Genomic DNA, 12,237 nt, shown 5'->3' on the forward strand with positions numbered 1-12,237 from the left:
GGTTACTAATGGCCTCCTAAGTGGCCCAAAGGACCCACTTGCAATTCTCTTAAACAATTGGTCTCTTTTAAACATTTTCTTCTCTGGATTCCTAGGGCACGCCTCTCCTGGTTTTCTCATTTTCTCCACGATCCTATTTAATCATCTTTGCTGTGTTTCTTCTCTTCCATCTGCCCCTTAAAGGTAGTGTCTCACACAGTCTCAGATAAGTCTGAGGCCTGACTGATCAAATCAGGCCTCAGACTTATCAGAAGGGAAGACTTCTCTACCAACACTAATTTCCTAAGTGAGCTCACCTAGTCTCATGCCTTTAAATAAGATGCAGACACTGCCAATTCAATTTCCAGTTTGGATTGAATTCAAAACTCATATATCCATCTGCCTATTCAACATCTTCACTTGAATGTCCAGCCAATTTAATATGTTCAAACACCTATACCTGACAGCACTCCCACCACTAACATACAAACAAATCCAAATTTGCTTCTCTTCTCCCACATCTGATTCAAGTTATCAAACTGAATTAACTTTATGTCATGAATTTGGTCCCTATGTGTATTGTCACTCCCCTAATTCAAGGCATTGTCACTTCCTGCTAGGACCAGAATAACAACCTCCTAACTGGTCCCTAGGCTCCAGTCATGCTACCTCTTCCTACCAATTCCATCTTACCTCTCCAGCTTTATCTCTGGTCTTTTTCCCCACTCACCGTATATACTTACTTATAGGGATATATAAATAATGTATATAATATTTCAAGTCCTTTCTTGCCCCTAGATCTTCAAATATGCCATTTTATTTACCTGAGAGACTCTTCCTTGATCTGTTCTCTACTCTTCTTCACCTGGGCACAATAATAGCATCTACACATAAAAAGACCTTAGAATAGTGTCTATACATAGTAAGTGCTACATGTTTATTAGTTTTTATCATTATTATTACCATTTTCAGAATTCTTTCCATGTCAGTCGATATTTCTCTTCACAGACTACATAGTTTATTTCACCATGCTGTGGACATTTACATTGTTTTAATCTTCCCTTATATAAATCCTTGTGCTTATGTTATTTCAAATATGTCTAGGATTAATTCCCTGGAAACAGGCTCTGAAATAAAGAGTTGTGTGTAAAAGGTATATTAGAGGTGCTCTTCAGAGCCATACAATTAACGCAGGAAAGAAGTAGGATAGGGCAAGGAAAGAAGCTGACTTGCAATTTGGTCACATCAGCTCCATGTAACCTCTGGAGCTGGGAAAACTCTTTAGAGTTGTCCTAATTTGAGATAGGAGATTGTATCCCTACATCCACCAGTAATTGGCCATGGACTGCGTGCAGGTAGAGAGTAGAACCCTGAGCAAGGCAGGTCCCTGAAGCTGAAAGGAGTTCCCAATGAGGAACACAGCTATGCCAGCAGCCAAGATTCCCTGCAGCCTGAGAAAGGCTACATTGGCCTTAAAGAAGAAAGTTGGACCCAGCACCAGAGTATTCAACAGAGCAGGGGTTCTCACACTTAGGGTTACATCAGAATCACCTGTGCACTTGATTAAAATACACATTTTAGGCCCCTGCCCCCAGGGTTCCTGATTCAGTAGGTCTAGGGTAGCTTACTGTAGCCACATGACTCTCTTCTGGCAATCACATATGAGCTATTAAAGTGCAAATGTGATATTCTCAAGATAGCTTCAACCATACAGAGGAGGAAGCAATTCCTGCCACCTATATACTGTACGTATGCCCCTTTGCAATGTGACCTTGCTGCTCCTCACATCTAAGAAGTCTCTTTCTCCACCCCTTACCCAGCTAATAGAATGAGATAAAAGTGACATTAACAGAATTCCAAGCTGAGGTCTCAGGATGCCATGCAGCCTCTACTTTTCCTTTCTTGGAACCCTGTGACTGCCACTGAAAGATGCCTGGTTTCGTCTCCTTGACAATGAGAGACCACATGCAGAGAGATGCCCACTTGACAGCCATCAAGTGAGTAGACTATCTCAGATCATCCAGCCTCAATCAAGCCACCAGATGACAACAACTGCCGGAGAGATCCTAGATGAGAGCAGTAGAAGAACCATCCACCTGAGCACAAACCAAATTGCCATGAGCAAGAAAATAAAAAATTGTTGTTTTAAGCCATTAAGTTTTCAGGAAGCTTGCTATGCAGCAGTAGCTAATTAATACATACAACGTGGAGGAAGAACAAGATGGAAGGAAGATGATGCCTGGGCCACCTCCTGGAGCAGAAAGATCTGATTTTCCTAGACTATTATGTGGGAGAGAAATAAACTTTTAGCTAGTTTGAATCACACATCATTTCATTATTCATTTCACTTTCATATCCCCTACAAAGTAAATACTAAGATAGTTTATTTTATAAATGATTATACAAAAATTCCTAAACTTGTAAGGAAAAAACCCTCAAGCAGCTTTGGAGCCTGTTTGGCAAGGGTCTGTGGAACTGACTGGTGGGATGATTACAGCACTATATTGTGAATTGTGCTTTCCATGCAGGAAAAACAACATCTTATATAGCAGTTATTATTTGAAAAACACTTTTAAATAGTTCTAAGCACTTTACTAATATATTCATTCAACAAAAATTTATTGAACCACTGATATGTGCCAGGCACTGTTCTAAACACTAGTGATATATCACTGCACAAAACAGAAAAGGATTTTGAATAGACACTTCTCCAAAGAAGAAATACAAATGGCCAATAAGCCCATAAAAATATCTTCAACCGCATTGGTCATTAGGGAAATGCAATTCAAAACCACGGTGAGATACTACTTCACACCCACTAGCATGGCTAGAATCAGAAAGTCAGAAAATAATGAAGATGATTGGAGAAATTGGAATTCTTATACATTGCTGATGGGAATGTAAAATGATGCAGCCACTCTGAGAAACAACTGGGCAGTTCCTCAAAAAGTTAAACTGACCCTGCAATCTCTTCTATAGGAATATACCCAAGACAATTAAAATGTATGGCCACATATAAACCTCGAGTTCACAATAGCATTAGTCAACATGTCTATGAACTGATTAATGAAAAAAAAGTGGTATATCCATACAAAGGAATATTATTCAGCAATAAAAAGGAATGAAGTACTGATACATGCTACAATGTGAATGAACTCTGAAAACATTTTAAGTGAAAGAAACAAATCACAAAGGCCATACCTTGTATAATTCTATTGACATGATATGTCCAAAATAGGCAAATATATAGACACAGAAAGTAGATTAAATATTGTGTAGGGCTAGAATGAATGAAAAAAAAATGGAAGAACGAAAGCTGAAGTGAGTAGGATTCCTTTTTGAGGTGTTCTAAAATGGATTTGGGTGATGGTTGCACAACTCTGTAAAAATACTAAAAACCAATGAAGTGTGTATTTAGAACAGGTGAATTTTATGGTATATAAATTATATACCAATATGGCTAGTCAAAACAGGTAGAGGAGGATAGATGAGCCATGCAGATACTGAAGAAAGAACATTCTGGCAGAAGGAACAGCCATAGCAGACACATAAGGCAGAAGAACACCTGGTGTGTTGAAGGAACAGCAATGAAACCAGTGTGTCTGGAACAGAGTGAAGGAAGGGAAGGCTCACAGGACATGAGGTCAGAGAGGTAACAAGAGGCCCATTGACATATGGACTTTTAGGGCATTGTGAAGACTGTCTTTCCAGCAAATGAGACAGGGAGCCTTTGCAGGGTGGAAGCAGAAGAGTGATATTACATTTTATTTACATAATGAAATGATAAGTCAATATGATGTGCTGAGAAATAGTCCATGGCATGGCAGGGTAGAGGCAGAGAGACAAGTTAGGTGACTGTAATCCATAAAGAGATGATGGTAGCTCAGACACCATTGGTAGGTAGTAATAGAGATGGTAAATAATTAGATTCTGGAGTCATTAACTCATTAAATATTCACAAAAATGCTCTGAAGTAGCTAATAACATCATTCTCATTTCACAGATGGGGAAACCAAGGCCTTCTAATTCCATCGCTTCCAAAGTCACACCAGGTATAAGTAGCCAGGCTGGGAGTTAAAACCAGGCTGTCCGGGTCCAGAGCCTGTGCTCTTAGTCATCGTGCTATGCCATCCCTTTGAAAGCTCATCTCTTGTCCCCTTTGCCTGTCAGTTCTGTTATGTAAACATGTCGGGATTTTTAAAAGCATACAGGCCACAGCTGCAGGCTAGAATTCTCTTTCTGATAACTGTTCCTGGGGCTTCATCTAGTGACTCTGTATTCATATTGAAATAATTTGTTTCTAGGATAAGTGAGCCAGCATCAATACTTAATAGACAGAAAGAAGAAAAAAAAAGTTGAGGCCTAAAATGAGAAGGAAAAGAACAAGGCTGAAAAGCATGGCATTGCTCTCACAAGGAAGAAGAAAATAAATGTCATGGGAAGAGACACTCTGACAAGTACCACAGAGTGGATTAAATTGTGAGCCTTTGTGAACTGAAATTTTTGGTTCTACTAAAAGCCTAAATAATGGGAGTTAAATCCATTTTACTTCTGTAAAGTGTTTGAATTGAGCCATTTATGTAGCTTTTACTAGTTGCTTTGATGACACGCCTAACTGCAATCCTGTCCGCTCATTCCGGCCCCAGGCTGGCCTAGAGCCCAGTTTTTTATAAAACCAAATTTTGAATTGGAAAAAAATTGCATGTGATTGGCTTTTCTTTTGCTTCCTCCAAACAATGGTCTATCAAGGAAATATCAGAGCATTTCACCAGGATGTATACATCACTCTTTCTCTCTCTGCCCCGCCCCTCATCCTCTTTAAATCTCACCCATACTCTCTCCACTTGAAAAAGAATATTTCATTTTCAGTTCTACTTTGCATTTCAGCTCCTCATGATCATGTGAAACTCACCCCTTTCACTCTTTCTCTGCATCCCTTCCCCCTGTTACCAGAAAGGGCACCTGGCTGTGAGTGGGTCTGCTTAGGGCCAGCCAGCAGTGTGTGGGTTCTTGATTTTGTGCAGGAAAAAATTCAGTAGAGGACATTTATTAAAGCTGGGGACAATGAAACAAGAAAGGGCTGGGAAATGATCCTAAGCTGGTTGGCTTTGGCTCACTATAAAATCAGAGGAAAGGGGGCCTTGGGAACAGATTCAGAGGGTTTGTCCGGGATGAACCCCCCCAATTGCTGCCCTGGTTGCAAGCCTTGTGGGGTCCCTTAGAGCTTAGGAGGGAGATGCATGCCTGTGAGGAAAGAAGGGTGGTGAGGGGCATGCTCCTGGGAGAGAGAGCATGCACTGGACCTTTGTTTTGAGGGGTTTTAAAGGCTGGGTGTTTAGGGGAGGTCTAGGGGGAGGATTTTATTAGATATTCATCAGCTTTATCCTGATGTACCAAAATGAGGTTTATTCTCTTAACTTCATCTGTCTTTGGGTAAGGTTGGCAAATGGCACTAATTGGATTTCTGCTATCTGTCTCCCTGAGTAGGGTAATTTGAGCTATTTACCCTCTGGTTGAGGAGAAGTGCAAACTATTTACTCTTAAGTATCCCTGGTTTAGGGAAGATAGGATTTACTAGATGGTTGCAAACCGCTGTTTAACTGTCTGCCTCAGTTTCCATATTCTGCTTGCTCTGGCTTACTGGCCTGTGTCACCCCTATCTCCATCTTGTACCCCATTAGGATATGATGGCTGGAGCAGCAGCTGCCATCTTGCAGCTGGAGGGGAATCTCAAGAGAATTCCAGAGTGCAGCTCATGCTGAGATGCTGACCATGCTCTGGAATCTCCCTCCTCCAGACTTATATATTTATATGAGTTCACTGCTTCAATTTAGTTTTCTATTATATCAGAAGGTATCCTAAGGGATGGAGTAATTACCAACCTCACCTTTTCTCTTCAACTTATTGATCTCGGGGGTGGGGGGAGTGGAGGGAGTGAGGATAGAGGGTGGTTTTACCTCCACCTGTCCCTCACCCAGTACCCAGCCAAACTGGATCTAAATTTCTCTACACCTGGATCCTTCCCTCCAATCCCCAGAGTAATCAAGTCCTCTTCTGACCCCAGTGAGCCCGGAAAACAAAGAACCTTGTAAGAGTCAGAAACCACTTTCCAAAAGAACACCTGCATGTTCCCACTGTGGTCTGTGTCGCATGTAAAGGAATGCACAAGGACAGGGTAACAGCCACTTCCCACTGACTAGCCTCTAACCCCCCTTCTTTCTAGAAACTCTTTTGAGTTCTGGTTTTGTAAAATACTGTATATATATATATATTTTTTTTCTTGGTTTAACCTGCTTAAATATTTTCCCCAATACAAAAGCAATTCAAAAAGTAATACGTTTTTGTCAATGATATGTATTTTTAAAAGTTTGGGTAGTAAAACAATTTCTTGCCTTCTCTTACAGACACAGTGCATTTTAAGATTTGAGTTTGCACGCACTGCTAATATCTGCTTCTACAGCACTTTAATAAATTCAGTTCAGCCAAATTCCTTGCTTTCCCCATGCTCTTCCGCTGCTGTGACATTCTGCTGTGATTGATGGAAGCACTGAACAATGTGCTGGCATATTAAAAAATTGTATTTGGGCTGCCTAACTTACTTGTGATAAAAAAAAACCCACTTTAGTATACCTACTAAAGCAATCTCGATTGTCTATCAAGACCCTCTTGTGTTGCTTTGCCTCCTTGAGCTTTCTCGTTTTTTATGAGTTTGAATGAACACAGAATCTATCTCGGACTCAGGAGTAGCATACACCGTTCCTGCAGAGTTGTTTTTCATCACAAACTAATAAACAGCAGAAAAAGCTCTCTGTGGAGTTTGTTCACCACATCAGATCTCCACTGTATCACCATTTGGAAAATTAAAGAAAGGCCAAGAAATCAGGCACATCCACAGATATATGGCAACCTCCCTGATAAGGTTGTCATGTGGGATTGGTGACAGGGTCTGTCTCTGCAGAAATAAAAGGATGTCGTGACACTGTGACAGGAAATTGCTTAATGCGTTGACAATTTTCTTCCTGGAGGCTACAGCTCTGATCTATCTCCTTCACATTTCATTGAGAAAGGTGCTTAAAGTCTAGCCAGATATAAATATTTCTGAATTGATTTAAAACTGAGAAATGGCATTAGGTCTTTTTCTTCTTCTTTGTTTGCATGATATAGAAACAGTTCTCAGGAGAAATAGAATTCAGCCCCATGCAACATCCTGTTGAGTTTACATAGTGCATCTGCTCAGGTTTGCTCCAGGGGAGGGCTTGCTGTTTTACTGCCGTAAGCCACCTGGAATCTCCCAACAAGGCTGAGTACTGTGTAAATGACATTTCAAAACAAGCAGGCCTGTTTTAAATCCTCTTCAAGAGGGTTTGTATTGAAAAACTGAAAGGACTTGATCATAAAAAAACTGTGAGCATGACCTTGAGGACAGTGTCAATGGTGTCTCCAATCTTTATGTCTTCAGACTCCTGAGACAGGACAATTCCATGTGGCAACAGTGGCAGAGGAGACACCTGGGGCTGCAGGGAGGCAGTGTGGCATGGCTGTGATCCCTGATCTGCCACTTAGCTATGTGACTGTGGCAGACACACCCTAAGGAGATTGCCAATGAGTCACACCCTTCTCTAATCCTCTTCCCTTGAGTGCAAGTGGAATCTATGGTAAACATGATGGGATATCACTCCCAGGACTACTTTCCTTTACATATGACTCTATCTGAGTAGACTGGAGTGAGATATTCTCCTTCTGGCTGTGAAAATATAGCCATATGAACTGCCTATGTAAAAGGCCATGTGGTAGGTAACTGCAGGCAACCTTGAGGAACTAAAGGGCCTTCAGCTGATAGCCAGTAAGAAGTCGGGCCTTCAAAGAAATAAATTTTCTTAACAACCTAAGAGAGTTGTTGGCAAATGGGTTCCCCAGTTGAGCATCCAGATAAGAATATATCCCTTGATTTGAAGCCTTGTGAGAACCTGACTACATGACCTAACCAGTTGTGCCCAGATTCCTCCCATAGGAACTTTTAGGCAATAAATGTGTGTTGTTTTAAGGCACTAAATTTGTAGAAATATGTGATGCAGCAAAATAAAAGTTAACATAATGATCTAGAACAAGTTTCTTTTCTCCCTGAGTCTGTTTCCTCACCCATAAAATGTGGATAATAATACCTACTTATAGATAGGTTTAATCATCAAATGAAATAATGGCTCTTGCTAAAATAGCTGTTCTATTGTATCATTAATAATCTTATTATTTGGGGATACCTGGCCCTACTAGTTGCATCATATGGCTGGGCAGGTGATAGAAGAAATGGTCCTACTCCTGGGGCCAACCATAGAAGTGGGGCAAAGGGCAAGATATGGTAACCAACACACCCCAACAGCCAATGGTCAGCAATCAATATCTAAGAGGAAAGGGCTGAGTCCTAATCAATGGGTGAGTCACTGAATCTAAATTCCAAATCGGTGACACTGGAAAACCCGGTAGGCAGGCAATTATGTGAGCTATACCAAAACTAGGGCAAGACAATGGGACCCAGAGCACCAGTCTGGGTTTCAGGAACTGAAGGCCAATCTGGGCCCTAGCCCACAGGAGCCCGTGGAAAGCCAGGCATGAGTAAAGGGAAGCACAACCAGCTGTCCTGAGTCAGTGGCTGAAACAGTGGTCTACTAAATCTTTTTTCTGATCACCTACTATGTGCCCAGCAATGTGCTAAGCACAGACAGTACCGAGAGGAGTGGGAGGTTTTCCCTGCCCAAATGAGTGGCTATAAGTTAAACTCTAAGACTAACACTGGAATTTCATTTTCAAAACTGGGATTCTAAAATCGGAGGGCAACCAGGGCCATGTGCCAGTATATCTGGGTGATAGTGGGGACTTTAAGGCTGCTTTTGTTCTTGGCTGACACTTGGGAGAATCAGAAATACATAAAGAAGATGGGCATTGGGCGGCTCCACCTGAGAGGAGAGGGCGGGATACTAGAGCAGGTGTCCCGGTGCTGTAAGGCCCCTCACGGCCAGGCGCCAGGCTTCTCTGAGCTGGTTCTCGCTTTGACACTGCTACCTGCAGGCTCTGAATGGGAGCCCTCGGAGTAGCCACGATGGCCAGCACCAGGAGCACTGAGGTGGAGCACTTGGAGGAACAGGACAAAAGGCCGCGGCCTGGGTCCCAGAGAGGGACGCCCAGCTCCTCTGGGGGCAGCAGCAGCTCAGGCCCCAAGGGGATCAGGCTCATCCCCAGCCATGCACAGAGTGCCCACTGCAGCTTCTACCGCACGCAGACCCTGCAGGCCCTGAGCTCTGAGAAGAAGGCCAAGAAGGCGCCCTTCTACGGCTACTTCAAGAGCTGGTGTTTGCCATCTCCAGCGACTGCTTCTGGTCCTTGGATGCGCTGCTCATGGAGCTCACCCGCCCCCTGTTGGACAATCTGCACCTGCCCCAGGGCGTCCTCACCATACACCAAGAAGCCAGCAAGTGAAGTGAAGATTTCATCAAACCCAAGTTAGTGGCTGTGATTCGAAGCGGAGTGAAGCCTAGAAAAGCCATGTGGATCCTTCTGAATAAAAAGACCACTCATTCCTTTGAACAAATCTTAACTGGTATCACTGAAGCCATTCAACTAGACCCGTGGTCGGCAAACTCATTAGTCAACAGAGCCAAATATCAACAGTACAATGACTGAAATTTCTTTTGAGAGCCAAATTTTTAAAACTTAAACTACATAGGTAGGTACATTGTTATTAACTTAACTAGGGTCCTCCTAAGCTGGCCTTTGCTAAAAACTCAAGGGGCCAAAGAGCCACATGTGGCTCACGAGCTGCAGTTTGCCGACCACTGAACTAGACTCAGCAGTGACCAAGAGGCTCTGCACACTGGACGGAAAGTAGGTTACTTGCCTGCAAGACTTTTTTGGTGATGACAATGTTTTTATCGCATGTGGGCCTCAAAAATTCCGTTACGCCCAAGATGACTTTGTCCTGGATCACAGCGAATGCCTGGTCTTGAAGTCATTGTGTTCTCGCTCCTCAGCTAAGTATTCTGGATCCAAGAGCCCTGGACCCCCTCGTGGCAGCCGGTCACCAGCCTCAGTTAATGAAACCCCCAGCAGCCAGCTCTCCACTCCTAAATCAAGGAAATGTTCCAGTTCCTCTCCAACTAGCCCAGGAAGTTTCAGAGGATTAAAGCAGATTTCCACACATGGCAGATCTTCTTCCAACATAAATGGTGGACCTGAACTTGACCGTTGCCTGAGTCCCAAAGGCGTGAATGGAAACAGGTGCATTGAATCCTCGACTCTTCTCGAGAAGTACAAAATTAGAAAGGTTATTGGCGATGGCAATTTTGCAGTAGTCAAAGAGTGGGTGGCCTGGTCCACCAGAAAGGAGTTTGCCCTAAAGGTGATGCACAAAGCCAAATGTTGTGGAAAGGAACACCTGGTCGAGAATGAAGTGTCCACCCTGCGCCAAGTGAAACACTCGAACATCATCATGCCGGTGGAGGAGATGGAAACGGACAGCGAGCTCTTCCTGGTAATGGACTTGGTCGAAGGTGGAGATCTCTTTGATGCAATTACCTCTTCAGCCAAGGACACCAAGCGAGATGGCAGTGCTCTGGTGTACAACCTGGCCAGCGCTCCCAGGGACCTCCAGGGCCTCTACATGGTGCACAGGGACCTCAAGCCGGGGAACCTCTTGGTGTGTGAGTACCCCGATGGAACCAAGTCCTTGAAACTGGGAGACTCCGGGCTGGCCGCTGTGGTGGAAGGCCCCTTGTACACAGTCGGTGGCACACCAACTTACGTGGCTCCAGAAATCATTGCTGCAACCGGCTGTGGCCTGAAGGTGGTCATTTGGGCCGCAGGCGTGATCTCGTACATACATCTCTGTGGAGTTCCACCATTCTGAAGTGAGAACAATCTCCAGAAGACCTCTTTGATCAGACCTTGGCCTGGAAGCTCAAGTTCCCAGCACCCTACTGGGAAAATGGCACGGACTCCACAAAGGAATTAATCAGCCAGATGCTTCAGGTCAACTTCGGGACAAAGCCTGAGTCACCCCTGGGTGTCAGATGACGCCTCCCAGGAGAATAATATACAGGCTGAAGGAACAGGTAACCTAAAACAGCACTTGAATAACGCGCTTCCCCAACAGAACAGCACCACCACCCGGGTCTCCGTGATCCTGAACGCGGCTCTAGATAAGGAGGGGCAGATCTGCAGCAAACACTCAGGTCAGCAGCCGGCCGACCCGAGATGGAGCCCACCTGTCCATTTCCTCTCTCCGCCCAGAAATCCCTGTGTGTGGGGCGGCAGCCCTGGCCCCTGACACCCCGGAATCTCCTCTCCTCCCCGCACCACCCCGGGCTGGGAGCACGCAGGGTGTCAGTCTTCACCGTGACTGACCCCCAGGGCCTGCGCCTCCCTGTGCTGACCGCCGGCCGCTGGCTGTGGGCTCCCATGGGCTCTGTCCTCAGTGCCTGGGGTGGCATATGCAGCGTCCGCTTTGGGGACATATTCGGAGCGGCTTGTTTTCAATGGCCCGATTTTCCGTTCAATGGATGTTTTACAGCGTCACCAGGACAATGTGCAACCTTTTCCCAGCCTTTAATGCATTTTAATAGAAACACTTTGGATGAGCCAAGACCTTTCTTTCCCTTATTTAAGTAACTCAGAGTGTTCCTCTTCTTACCGAGAAGTTAGAACTGCATCTGTCCCTGGGTGGGTGTCCTGGAGGGGGAGGCGGGGCGCCTTCCCTGCTGCCGGGCTGGAGGACTGGCTTTCCCATGGAAGAACCCAGCACCTGAGAGGACAGTGTGCCATCGGACACCAACCCCACCCAGAGGCTGTCAGGTGCCACCACACAGAGGGGTCGCTGGGCTCACTTACAACACTGGCTATTTATTTGCACACAGACCACAGGGGACGGTGACTTTCCTGGACATTGTGTGTTTCCCCCAACTCTTCTCACATATGAATTAAAAATGCTAATGAAGTTGGCCTTTGGGCTTTTTAATGAACTGCCTCGCGCATCATGGGTTCAGCCACCAGCAGAGTGGGGTGAACTAGGTGGCCTGAGCGGCCCCAGCCTCCTTCCCTCACCTGCTTCTCCTCTGGAGCCGGGACAGCAGCATTGGCAGAGATGCCTCGCAGACCCCTTTGTTACTAACCTTCTGGAAGGCTGCTGGCAGCTTTTCCTTGTTTTCCACCACCTGCTCTTTTTAATAATTCTGCATAATCCGTGTATGTGTTTTACCTGCTCATCTTCTA

The 12,237-nt window shown here is 44.6% G+C and overlaps 1 pseudogene across 1 annotated transcript; it reads left to right on the forward strand.

Annotated features, from left to right (window-relative positions):
- The first annotated feature begins 9,073 nt into the window (after positions 1-9,073).
- Positions 9,074-11,372, forward strand: LOC307113428 (serine/threonine-protein kinase DCLK2-like; annotated as a pseudogene). Its single transcript has 3 exons — positions 9,074-9,350; positions 9,458-9,599; positions 9,796-11,372. The product of its transcript is annotated as a serine/threonine-protein kinase DCLK2-like (transcript).
- Positions 11,373-12,237: the final 865 nt, after the last annotated feature.

The sequence above is a fragment of the Cnephaeus nilssonii genome (genome assembly GCF_951640355.1).
Source record: "Cnephaeus nilssonii genome assembly, chromosome: 17".
NCBI classification, from domain to species: domain Eukaryota; kingdom Metazoa; phylum Chordata; class Mammalia; order Chiroptera; family Vespertilionidae; genus Cnephaeus; species Cnephaeus nilssonii.